Below are 12,928 nucleotides of genomic sequence, written 5' to 3' on the forward strand. Positions count from 1 at the left end.
GTGGGGACAAGTAGAGAGGAACTTTTCCTTGATTTGATGTTTAGGGTGACAACAATAAATTCCTAGTATCATGTCTAGGGTAACTTTAATACCAAGTATGATTAAAAGTATGATGCCTTTTATGTTCTTCCTAATATTTATGATTATTAGTATCATGTTAGGGCTAAATATTTGATTTTTATTGCTTAGTGACATGCTAGAGTTTGTTATTAATCTTGTTAGTATCATGACTAGGATCTTGCTATTATTATGCTTTAATATGATTATTAATTATAATTATTATTATGATTATTTTATAATTGTTATAATTATTGTTATGATTATTATTATGTTGCTTTACATTTATTCTTATTGCTTGATCACACCTTTTATGCATGTTTAAAGGGAATTGGTACTTGTAATCACGCTTAATAAGATAATTTATTAATCTTGTTTAGGGCTAATTTGATTATAATTCAAGTGATCGCCAATAATAGATTTATTTGTACATTAAATTCAACCAACATAGATAAATAGGTTTAGGGTAAACCTATTGATTGCATGTTAGTCAAAAAGCGCACATGAATACGACAGAATAAAGTAGAGGCCTATTATTAGGGCAGGTTCAATCTCTTTTAGGTTGGATTTGTACCTTCATCCCCGAACTACCAGTCATGGTTCCAGACCTATTGGAGTTGACGATCTCCAGGATCGTTAAGGGGTGTAACTTTCACCTCGTGAACGGTTTACAAGTTCCTAAAACTTGTTGGCGACTCTTTTGCTCTATCTTCTTTCCCTTTGGACGCCACCGTATTTTAGTGTATGATCATAGTGGGGTTCAAGTTTGGGATAATGCTTGAAATATTCCCTATAGTTTTTGGCGACTCCACTGGGGAGGATTTCTATTTTAATTCCTGAAATTTATTTCGGCAATGATTTAGAATGAGTGGATGAGACTCAAAACGTTCTAAGTATTTCATGTGCGTAATTTTTATTAATATTATTGTCATATGCATAAAAAAGATCTCATTGGAAAGACCATCTGTAATGAGTTAAAACATAGGATTTTTACACGTAGGAAATTTGAGGAATATCTTTCACAACTACGACCGAAATAACACTGCGCGAAACTGGAAAATTTTATCGAGCACAAAAAACTGCTGAGGCATGTAGGAATTAGCGTCAGCGAAAAGAAGTTAGCGCCAGCATTTTGACTTTAGCGCCAGACGACACCTGTGTCGTCCAGGCGCTAATGCCAAAAGTTGGCGCCAACCTCTGTTTGCTGGCGCCAAATTCTTCCAATACCGAGCCAGAAATATACGTTCTAATTTCGACCTGTTTTTAGCAATGTTTGCTCGATCCTACTTCCTGATTGAGTTTTTCTCACTTTTTTGAAACCCATATGTGTTCTAAATATGGACATAACCCTATGGGAATTCATGCTCCATCTACCTGATTGAACGCTCTGAGCAACAAAGGGTACATCCGAGATTGTTGAATTCACCAAACCATGGAAGCAAGTTTTTCTAAAACTCGTGGTGTCTCATCCACTCGAGCCAACCCTTCATGGTTAGGCTTCCGCGCGGTGCATCCGGACAATTAACCATGGACCCTCTTTGACTAACCCATATCCTGAACTTTAGAGAACCAGAGCCATGGTTAGGTTGCAAACTCATTGCATCATATTGTGCCTACTTGACTAATTGCGCATTATTTGTTGTGCATACTCTATGTGATTTTTCCTAACCGTTTGTTTGACTTGCGTTAAGAACAAAATTAACTGCTTAATGGCTAAAAAAGACTTTGCTTAATTAATTAATTAATTAATTAATTTTGGTAATTAGAGTCTAATAATCTAATCAGAGTTGATTTAGTACGACTTTAGGCATACCCTGTAGAGTAATAGTACCGAAAGCAGTTCCAGATCAACGTTCTAGCACTTGCGCCGAGATTTGGACTGCAGCGCCACTCTGTGGAATGTAGCGCCTGGCGATAGCTCTGTCGTCCGGCGCTACACTATACAGTGCAGCGCCAGTCTTGTCGTTTCGGCGACAGTTCGGTTTATTGCCCGAGTCATCATTTGGTGTCTGATTAAATAGTTTGCTAATTAATTCTGTTAATTATACCTTGTTAAGTCATTAATTGAGTCTAGTCACATAGTCCAGCCACATGGTCATGACACGAGTCTTAATATGTCACCTACACTCACTAGTCTTAGCACACACTTTGAGTATATATCACCATGACCATGTCTTAGGTTCATGCACGAGTCGGTTTTTTCCGTCATTTGAGTTGGGGGTACATTCTATTCCTAATTTTCCAAATCTCTCCATCTACATGCTTTCTCCATATCACCACCCTCATTTTTCTACCTTCTTCTATCCATTGGATGTTGAATAAAGTTTGAGTCAAACAATTAACAATCATTATCCCCAAATTCCTTTTCCACAGTACTTGGTCGAGGAGAGAAGGGCGATTAATCAAGAATAACCTCTTTATTCAAGTCTTACTTTTTGATAAACCGATTCGTCAAAAGAGGAAGGCTAAAAAGATAGTGGAAACTCAAGAGGAAGTTAATGAACTTAGGAGTCAATTGACTGACGTGAATGAGGTGTTAAAGGCTTTAACCCTCAAAATTGATGACCCTGTGAAGCAACAACAAATGAACCTCATGCAAGAAAGCTTGAGCAATCTATCTAGTGACTATAAATTTCAGGGCATTAGTTCACAAGGGGTCTTGGTGGATAAAAAACTTCTTCCGCATAAGTTCAATACCAACGACATCCCAAAATTCAAGGCAACTGACAACCCTTATTTTCATCTAAGAGCTTTTGAAACAATAATGAGTGTTAAGGGTATTGATAAGAAAGTGTTTCCCTCTATATTTTCTCTATCTCTTGAAACCGTTTGCCAACAATGGTTCTTCTCCCTTGACAAAGAGAAAACCTCTACTTGGGAATCGAAAGTAAACGCTTTCATTGATAGGTACAAGTGTAATATTCAAGTTGAAACCGATTATAGACAACTTGAGATGCTTAGACAAAAAGAGAATGAAGGCTTTACTTCTTTCTTCAATAAGTGGAAGGAAACTTCCGCTAAGATGATTGAGGTGCCCATCGAAAAAGAATCTGTGAGGATGTTTATCAAAAATCTCCAAGAGAAGTATTTGAAGCATTTAAAATATCAACATAATTTGAATACTTTCAAAGCCTTTTATGACATCGAAATTGAAATCGAAGATGACCTCGCAAAGCAAAATAGCTATTAACAATAGTAACCACAGTGGCTGGAAAGGAAAGAAGAACGACAATCCTTCCTCTTCCGAAAACGCCCACTCTAGTAATAATGTTAGTACCTTTGATCATAATGGTATCTTAGCCATGGAAAATCAAGGATCTAAAAGGAAACCCAGGAGAGAGTTCACACCCATTGTAATGACCTACGATGCTGCTTTCGATCGTCTCTATGATCGAGGGTTAATCAAACCTATTGGCCCTACCGAGGATCCAACGCCAGAAAATCGATCTTCGAGATGGAATCCCAACTCCTATTGCAAGTACCATCGAGGAAACGGTCATACCACTAATGAATGCTACAGGTTTCAAAATCTCATTTAAGATCTTATAGAAGCAAACAAGATCCCATTGCCTCTAGCTAGCGAGAAGACTGGGTGATGATGAAGCAAACAACACAAGACAAGAGGCGAGCTTCAACGACAAGATTTCATGACCTCTTTTTCCTTTTCTTTTTTATTTACCCTTTCCCCAATAAGTCTAGCGTAGGCACCTTTTTATTCCCCTTAGATTAATTTTGTAGATTCTTTCTTATTCCTTTAATAAAATGAGCATTTATTTCCTTGCATATGATCATTGCGTTGCAATGCCAAAAAAAAAAAAGTCAAACTAAGCACAAGGTATACCAATGATTTGAGGCACCCCTTGTAGCCACATTATATCATCTTTTACCCTTCAAATATGCAATCCTTTCTTGATAAACCACTTTGAGCCTCGTCTAACGATAGACCTGTCATTTTTCAACCTATATCTACCTAACCTTGGGATGGGATAGTGTGCAACTTATGCAATTTTCAATATCATAAAAATCTTGAGTGAATTCAAAAGATTAAAATAGCAAAAAATAAGCAATAAAAAATAATAAAAGTGTACAAAAGGGCAAGTGTTCCAATGTCTTTGATAAGAACATGTCTTTGATATGAACACGTCTCAGATTGCGTCTCTTATCCAGTGCTCGGTACCGTGCCTGAGAAACATGAATGCCAAGTGAGTGATAGACTGCATGATCGGGATTGCCCACGCTTATAAAAATAAAATAAATGCTAAAGCAAAAGAGAAAAGAGAGCTAAAAAAGAGTCAAAAGCCTCAAGCATAAAAATATAAAGATTCAAAAGCAAGGTTGCACACCTTGGGGGCTTATCAAGGGTCTTGAGCCTTTATCCCCTTCTTCTTCAAACCTTTAGCCTAACCACGTTACAACCCTTAAAAAGACCTTGTTGAGGTATGCACACACTTGTGCGAGGTTCGGCTAGAGCTACGTTTGGCCTGATTCCTAACGGATACGTAGGCAACCTCACATCGAGGTGCGGTCGTAATAAACATGCATTCATATTCACATTCACACACTTACACCATGATCATATCAAGGGATCTCCTATGCTCATCCCTTTTCACTTAAGATCTAGACTTAGGGGCTTGATCCTTACATCATTAGCTTATCTAGCCTAAGAATCACCATAATTTAACTCTTCTAAAAATAATATTTTCTCCACACACTTAGCCCTTGCGGCCTAACTTTAGAATCACTTTCACACACATCACAGATACATGACCAAATATACTTTGCCTTAGGAACCCTTAGTCATGAAATCTTAACACAACGTTGAAGCATGCCTTGTCATATCAACATCACTCATCACTTATAATCATCATTGCATATCGAACTATGAAGTGCTTAGCCTCCGTGCCTAAGTTACCTAAATACTTTCATTATCGAGTCAACTAGGATAGTCTAAGATGTTACAATCCTTGTACTGTGAGAGACAACATTTGATTAAGCTCATTCAACATGCATTCGAAAACTTTGATTCTTTTTTCGTGTCTTTCTTTTTCAGGAGAAAGTCGGTACCCTCCACAAAAATGACAAAAAGTTTTTGATTTTTGCATTTTCGAGTCACACAATCACAATACAATGCACACACGGGTCATGAGTCACACGTGTCATTTCACTTCGAGTCGATTCAACCTTGAGTCAATCACAGCGAGTCAAGTTCATACCTTGAGTCACGACAAGTCAATGAGTCAAGAAACACTAAGTCTTAGGTCAACCTTAAAGAAAGATAATCAAAGTCCTATGGTCAAAGATATAAATGCAGGTGCATCCCAGCAAGCGAGAACATTCCCGGATTTTTTTCAAAAAAAACCTCGAATATGATACAGGAGATTCCTCCAAGATAAGAGGAGTTACATGGATCAGTAAAATAGAGATGAAGAGATTTAATTTACAAAAGATTTGAACAGATTTGGTTGAAAGGAAACGACCAAGCTCAAAGTTCGAAGCATAACACAGCAATAGCGGCAGCAAGAACAGAATAGGGAAGACCCTACTCCAGCGCCAGACGACAGCATCTAGCGCCTGGAAATAAATTTCAGCGCCTGGCGCTAGATCTCAGCGTTTGGCGACAGAGCTAATTCTTGGCGCCAGCGATATTTCAGCAGCGACAGAGCTCGAAGCCTCTCAGAACGGTTATTTCGACCTCATACAGCAATTTCGGGTTCCTTGGTACGCCAATTAGCCCCTATAAGAAAATTGACATGATTATTAGTCAACTCGATTACAATCGTAGTAAGTGATTGACCTGACAAAAAATCGTCTCACTTACCCTAAGCGCCTAAAACACTGGCTCATTACAAGCACCAACGTATCGGTTTAAAAGCAAGCACTTAAACGACAATATTTCCAAATATGGATTGTCGTGCATTCTTCTTAAACGACAATTTTTCCAAAAATTGGATTGTCATCCCCAACTGACAATATTTCCAAAAATGGATTGTCGTGCATCTTCTTTAACGACAATTTTTCCAAGATTGGATTGTCATCTCTGGCAAAGTTTCCAAGCATGGATTGTCGTGCTCCTTTTTTGTTTGGAAATTTTTTCCAAGTTCGGATTATCATACATTCATAGACTCATTGACAAGTTTTCCGAGATTGGATTGTCATACACCCAGTTCCCTATGGCAAAATTTCCCAAAGAATTGTTGTAGGTCTCTATTCATTATAAATTTTGGAAAAGGTTCCTCAGCGTGGATTGTCATTCATTTCAGTAAGTGGCAAATTTTCCCGAAGTGGATTGTCGGTCGACTCTTTTGCAAATGTTCCAAGACGCGGATTGTCAATTGTGGCAATATTTTCCTAAAAGGATTGTCGCATAGCATTGACAAATTTCCAAGGTGGATTGCTTTCAAGAGTTATATTCCAAGATGTGGATTGTCGATCATAGCAAAATTCTTATGACAGATTGTTACGAAGCATTGGCAACTTTTCCCAAAAATTGGATTTTGACAAATTTTCTGAGATACGGATTGTCGCTTCATCATGGCAACATTTCCAAGGATGGATTGTTACGAAGCATTGACAACTTTCCTTAAATCGGATTGTCATACATCATACAAGAGTTGTGTTGGCAACTATTCCCAAAGAAAAGAGGATTGTCATCACAGCAAAAGCACCGACATACTGGTTCACAAGCAGCAAAGCGCCGACGTAATGGCATAGCAGCATTAAAGATCAACAAGCAGTGATCTTTTCGAAGACTATCACAGCGGAAATTGGAGGCAGTTGCAGGCGTAGCAGTCTTCAGGCGGTATTCTCTAGCTTACGAAAGGTTGTCACAACAAATCGGTTACCTCCAGAGACGTGTGCTCGACAATGCAAGATATGCATTTCTTAACTCTCTTATCTATTTAACTAACGCTAGTTTGCAGGTATCGGCGTTACAATAGTGATTTAGGATCGCGGAACGTTCTGAATCATTCTCCGTCCCTATCGATACTTTGACTTTTGTTTTCGAAACTTGCGTTTCTCCAAACTCAGTCAAAGTGGGGGCTTCTGTAGACACCCATTTATGTCTCCCCAAAACCAAACCCGGTGATGAGTACCTTTCACGTCGAATCATAATCGAATGAAGTGAAAGTGTGGAAAGTCTAGTGTTGCGGATAGTTTTAATTTCTTTTCTCTTCTCTCTGTTTTTGAAAACCTATTTTAAGAAAACAGCCAATAAAATTTGGTTGGTCCATGATATGGGTCCAATAGTAGTGTAGTTGGATAGGTCTTGAAAAGACCTTTCCGACGATATATTATAGGCCCAATTTCGATGAATATTGAGGAAGTTATGGCCAAATTACTGAACTAGGCCTGGTTTGAGTCTTATATGTGGCCCAATGATCTAGAGGAGGGCCTAATATGGATTTATCATGCTTAATGCAATTAGGAATGGTTTTAGTCTTCTAGATTCTTTTAGAAGGTTCTTTTCATTCCTAATTCAATTAGCATTGATAAATTGACTTTTGTTGACTTTTTAGAATTTTAATCAGAATAAAAGAATGTTTTTGAGGAAAATACAATTTTATCCTCCTGTACGAGCAATTTCTATCTGATTTTTAGAAAACACGTCAATAATTGAGTTAGCTCCAAACGCCAGCATTAGCGCCTGACGCTAAGCTTGGCGCCTCGCGCTAGCGTTAGCGCCTGGCGCTAATGTCAGCGTCTGGCGCTAATGTCAGCGTCTGGCGCTAACCTCATTTTACGCGTCAGAACTCTGTTTTGATTTTTTATCTTTTTGGCTGATTTTCTCTATAAATAGCTTTCTAAAAACTCCGTTTTCATGCACCAATTCTCACCAACTCTCATCAAGATTTTCTTGATTACTCTCTCTCTCTTTTCTAAACTAGCCTTTTCTCAAATACAAAATTCCGCATTCGCAGAGACTTAGATACACCTAGCCATATTCGAAGTTGTCTTCGCCCTAGACGTGAAAGGTTTTAATTTCTGAGGGTTTGGTCCCAAATCTCTCTTTCAATTATTTAATTTAATTGTTTTATATTTTCCTTGAAGTTACTAACGCGTGTATTTTGTTATTAGAAAGAGGTACGATTCATCCAAGTAAGTACGTTAATGGTTTTTATTGATGTTATGATATAGAAATCATGCTTAGATTGTTATTTTGATTCCTAGTATCATGTTAAGATATTTTCCTTGATTTGATGTTTAGGGTGACAACAATAAATTCCTAGTATCATGTTTAGGGTAACTTTAATACCAAGTATGATTAAAAGTATGATGTATTTTATGTTCTTCCTAATATTTATGATTATTAGTATCATGTTTAGGGCTAAATATTTTATTTTTATTGCTTAGTGACATGCTAGGGTTTATTATTAATCTTGTTAGTATCATGACTAGGATCTTGCTATTATTATGCTTTAATATGATTATTAATTATAATTATTATTATGATTATTTTATAATTGTTATAATTATTGTTATGATTATTATTATGTTGCTTTACATTTATTGTTATTGCTTGATCACACCTTTTATGCATGTTTAAAGGGAATTGGTACTTGTAATCACGCTTAATAAGATAATTTATTAATCTTGTTTAGGGCTAATTTGATTATAATTCAAGTGATCGCCAATAATAGATTTATTTGTTCATTAAATTCAACCAACATAGATAAATAGGTTTAGGGTAAACCTATTGATTGCATGTTAGTCAAAAAGCGCACATGAATACGATCAGAATAAAGTAGAGGCCTATTATTAGGACAAGTTCAATCTCTTTTAGGTTGGATTTGTACCTTCATCCCCGAACTACCAGTCATGGTTCCAGACCTATTGGAGTTGACGATCTCCAGGATCGTTAAGGGGTGTAACTTTCACCTCGTGAACGGTTTACAAGTTCCTAAAACTTGTTGGCGACTCTTTTGCTCTATCTTCTTTCCCTTTGGACGCCACCGTACTTTAGTGTATGATCACAGTGGGGTTCAAGTTTGGGATAATGCTTGAAATATTCCCTACAGTAGGTTGCATGCCACTTGTCAGATTTTAATAGGTTCATTTAATTTTTGGAAATAATAAAAAAAAAGGCAAAAAAAAAAAAACAAAATTCAAAACAAAAAAAGAAAAAAAAAACAGCCACCAACCCCTACCGTGAAAACTTAACCCGACCCCTTGCCACCACCGAAAATCGGTCAGCTGCTATCCTTGGCAATTGAAAACGGTCGGTCGGCACCAGGGTTGTGCTTTTAGGGTGTTTAAAGGGGTTTTTAAGGCTGAGATGGGGGTTTTCTGTGTAGTTAAGGAGGTTGGGTAGGATTTTTCAGGCTAGGATGGAGTTCGGCGGTGATGGTTATGGAGGTTTCAACGGGAATTTCGGCGTCTAAGTGGGTTTTCTAGGGTTATGGTTGTGGTGCACTACTACAAAATTGGTCAAAGAGACTACTTTAGGAGTGGTCTCTAGCTCACAGGTCTCTTTGGTTTAAGAGACCATTTCATCAAAAGTGGTCTCTTGTTTTAAAAAGAGAGACCACTTATTTAGAATAGATGGTCTCAGTTTATGAAAAATTTGAGACCACCTATTTCAAATAAGTGGTCTCAGTTTATGAAAAACTAAGACCACCTATTTCAAATAAGCGGTCTCAGCTTATGAAAAACTAAGATCACCTATTTCAAATAGGAGGTCTCTTTCTTCTTTTTTCTTTTTTTTTTTTAAAATGATTCGTATTTCAATATAGTACATACTACGTATTATAATTTCATTTAACAAAAATACAATTTCATTTAAACAAAAATACAATTACTCTACTTGTAACGATTACAACAAATACAACTAGTATATACATGTAAAAAATTTATACAAATCCCATACTAAAAAAAAAATACTCTCTAATGTAGATGGTAATATCGAACTTGGTATTAGATCACATCCTTAAAACTGATGTGTTACTGTTCTTTGAGAAAACTTCTTAATTTAAGGAGGCAGTACTTATGGATTTTGATGGGACAACCTTCACTTGGAAACAAATCCGCCTATTAGAAAAAAAAAAATGCACCAACATATATTAGATTATAAGGAAGTAGCAAATTAAAGATAAAAAGAATGACAACCACTGAAACGATGCAAATCTTAACATAAGCAATTGACGACTAAGATCGGAGTTAAAAAGAACGCTGGAATTACATTTGCATTTAAATGGTAGAGAAATAACCCACCTTCACTCCAGCCTCATTGCAAACCTGATACGAAGGAATCTCATTTAAGCTGAAGCAACTTCGGAGATCAAGGAATTGTTATGCTGCCTTTTGAGGATCACAAACCTCTAGGCTGCTACCGTCCGATGCCGACAACAACTAAACAAGGACGGACAGGAAGTTAAGAACACCACCGGGATTTACAAATTGACTTTGGAGCCGTTGAATTAGATTGATTTAGAAGAGAAAGTAAATTGGGGCTTTGAGGTTGGGGTTGGCGATTTGAACGAGGAAAAACATGGCGGGGAAAGGAAATCGGGGATCAAGCTTAAAAGATTAAATCAAAATTTGAGAGACATAGATGAAGGTTGAAGCAATTGTAGGGGGAAAAATGAATGAGGAAGCAAATTTTTTGAGGAAAGGTGAATGCGGCGACAAATAAAAACCCTAACAGATCTAAAATGAGGAAAGAGAAAGGTAAGAGAGATGTTGAAATGAGTGGATGACGGGGGGGGTGGCGGGCTAATGAATTTAGGGTATAAGTTTTTTTAATTATTTTAAAAAAATAGGAGACCATTTATTTAAGAGATGTGGTCTCTCCTTTCATAAATTAATTAAATAAATAAAAAAAGAGATACCATTTATTTAAGAGAAATGGTCTTTCCTTTTTAAAAATGGAATAAATAATTAAAAAAAGAGACCATTTTTCAAGAGAAATGGACTCTCTTTTTTAAAAATTGAATAAATAAGAAAAGAGAAACCATTTATTTCAGACTAGTGGTCTCTCCTTCATTTTTATGTCCCTTAAATTACACCGAAGAGACCATTTATTTAAGATATTAGGTCTCTTGAAACAAAGAGACCACGTATTTAATTAAATGGTCTCTTAATTGAGGCCTCTTTGAGCATTTTTGTAGTAGTGGTGGACAGGTGGCTATGGAGGTTTAATTTGGGGTGGGATTTGGTTTAAGGATTGATTTCGGTGGTGGTTATTGTGGTTTCGAGGCGGGAATTAGTGTAGGGGGTAATGTCAGTGGTGGTTATAGTGGGTATGGAGGTGGGATTTGAGCCAGGGGGTTCTGGCCGGCCGTTTCAAGGGTTTAGGGTGGCGGCCGGCCGATTGTGGCCGTTCACGGTGGTTGCCTGGTTGGGGAGGGTTGTGGGTTTTGGGGTTTTTTTTTTCTTTTTAATTTTTTTATTTTATCACTGGTACCCTCAAAGATCTGACTTTTATCAATGGTGCACCTCATTAAGTTTTCATTATCAGCGGTGCCCCTAAAACTTTTTCCTAATTGCTATAGTGATAATTTGGTTAATAAAACGTTAAGTAAACGTTAATTTGGGGAATTTTGTTAGGAATAAGGTCAACAACTGAGTTTACCATAATGCCCCCCCAGTCATTAACTATGCCTCTAAGCCCAACTTGAAGGAGTTATGTATTCGTCGTGTGCAATTACTAGATATATAAATGGATCAAATTATGGAGATAATTAAGTTCGTACATTTGGGTCGTCGTTTTGCCATAGCTAGAGTTACTAACGATCTTTGGACTAGTAAAATAGCCCAAAGCCCAATTGGACGGATCCTATAAGGTCACACAAAGGGGCTAGATCGAGCATTAGAGGACGAGGCCCGTCATGGGCCTCATCACTCTAGGTGGCCGGCCATATGGGGATTAAAAAGTGGTTTTGGGCTTCGTGCCCTAGTCTAATTATAATGATATTATAAATAGACTAAGTGCCTAGGTTTGCAGCAAGAAAGGAATTAACTAATCAGTGTGATCAAACCCTAATTAGCGAACACAAAACCCAACCCCCTCTCATAGTCCTCTCTCTCACACGACTCTCTCCTCCTCCTAGGCGCCAGTGGTGTGTCGCGGTGGTGGTGGTTCGTGCGGTGGTCGGTTGTCCGTAAAGTTGGTGATCGCGGTTTTCCTCAATCACTCGACCAATCTAGTATTGGTGGACGGCTCGTTCGAATCTCGTGGACTAAGTAGAGGAGCAACGCTTGGGGCTCTATTCTCTACCTGATTTTCCCGTCGAATAGCTTCGTGGAATTCACGCGTCAAAGGTATGATTATGTGTCTTGTGTGTTATGCATGTGATTCTTGGGATTAATACTAGATTGAATATGATTCATATTTTTCCGCTGCGTAGTACCTATAAACTCCTACAGTGGTATCAGTTAGCCTCTTGCATGAACGCGCTAGATCTAGTAATACGATTATTTGATGTCCACGTTAATTTTATAATCAATTAAGAGGGAGAAATTAATTTAATTATGGTTCAATTATTATATTTAATGTGATTAAACTTTTGGAATTGATTAAATGTGATTTAATTATGCTCAAAATAGCCATGAAGAGACCGAATTTTAGCCCTAATTGTTCGAAAATTTCGAACCCCATAACCCTAAATTTCGAATTTTTCGAAAATCCTAGCCCTAAAATATGATTTTTGTGCTTGATTTTGATTTAATTCGATTTATTTTATGATTCATAATTTTAATCGGATTGATTTGTGCATAAAAGTGTTTTGCGTATGATCATCAATTTAATTTTAAAAGTTAGAATTAAATTGGGATTAATTTTATGGAGAACCCTAATTTTAAAGTTGAATGTGATTTAATTTTAATCTTTTGGACTAATTTAATTTAATTTTAATAAGTGTTATTTTAATTAAAT

General features: G+C 37.1%; 1 long non-coding RNA gene across 1 annotated transcript; it reads right to left on the reverse strand.

The window, feature by feature from the left end:
* Positions 1-9,828: 9,828 nt before the first annotated feature.
* Positions 9,829-10,773, reverse strand: LOC110723407. Its single transcript, XR_002511729.1, has 2 exons — positions 10,267-10,773; positions 9,829-10,083 (listed from the first exon to the last, which is right to left on the reverse strand). It is a non-coding gene; the product is annotated as an uncharacterized LOC110723407 (long non-coding RNA).
* Between the last annotated feature and the right edge of the window lie 2,155 nt (positions 10,774-12,928).

This window comes from Chenopodium quinoa, unplaced genomic scaffold, assembly GCF_001683475.1.
Source record: "Chenopodium quinoa cultivar QQ74 unplaced genomic scaffold, ASM168347v1, whole genome shotgun sequence".
NCBI classification, from domain to species: domain Eukaryota; kingdom Viridiplantae; phylum Streptophyta; class Magnoliopsida; order Caryophyllales; family Amaranthaceae; genus Chenopodium; species Chenopodium quinoa.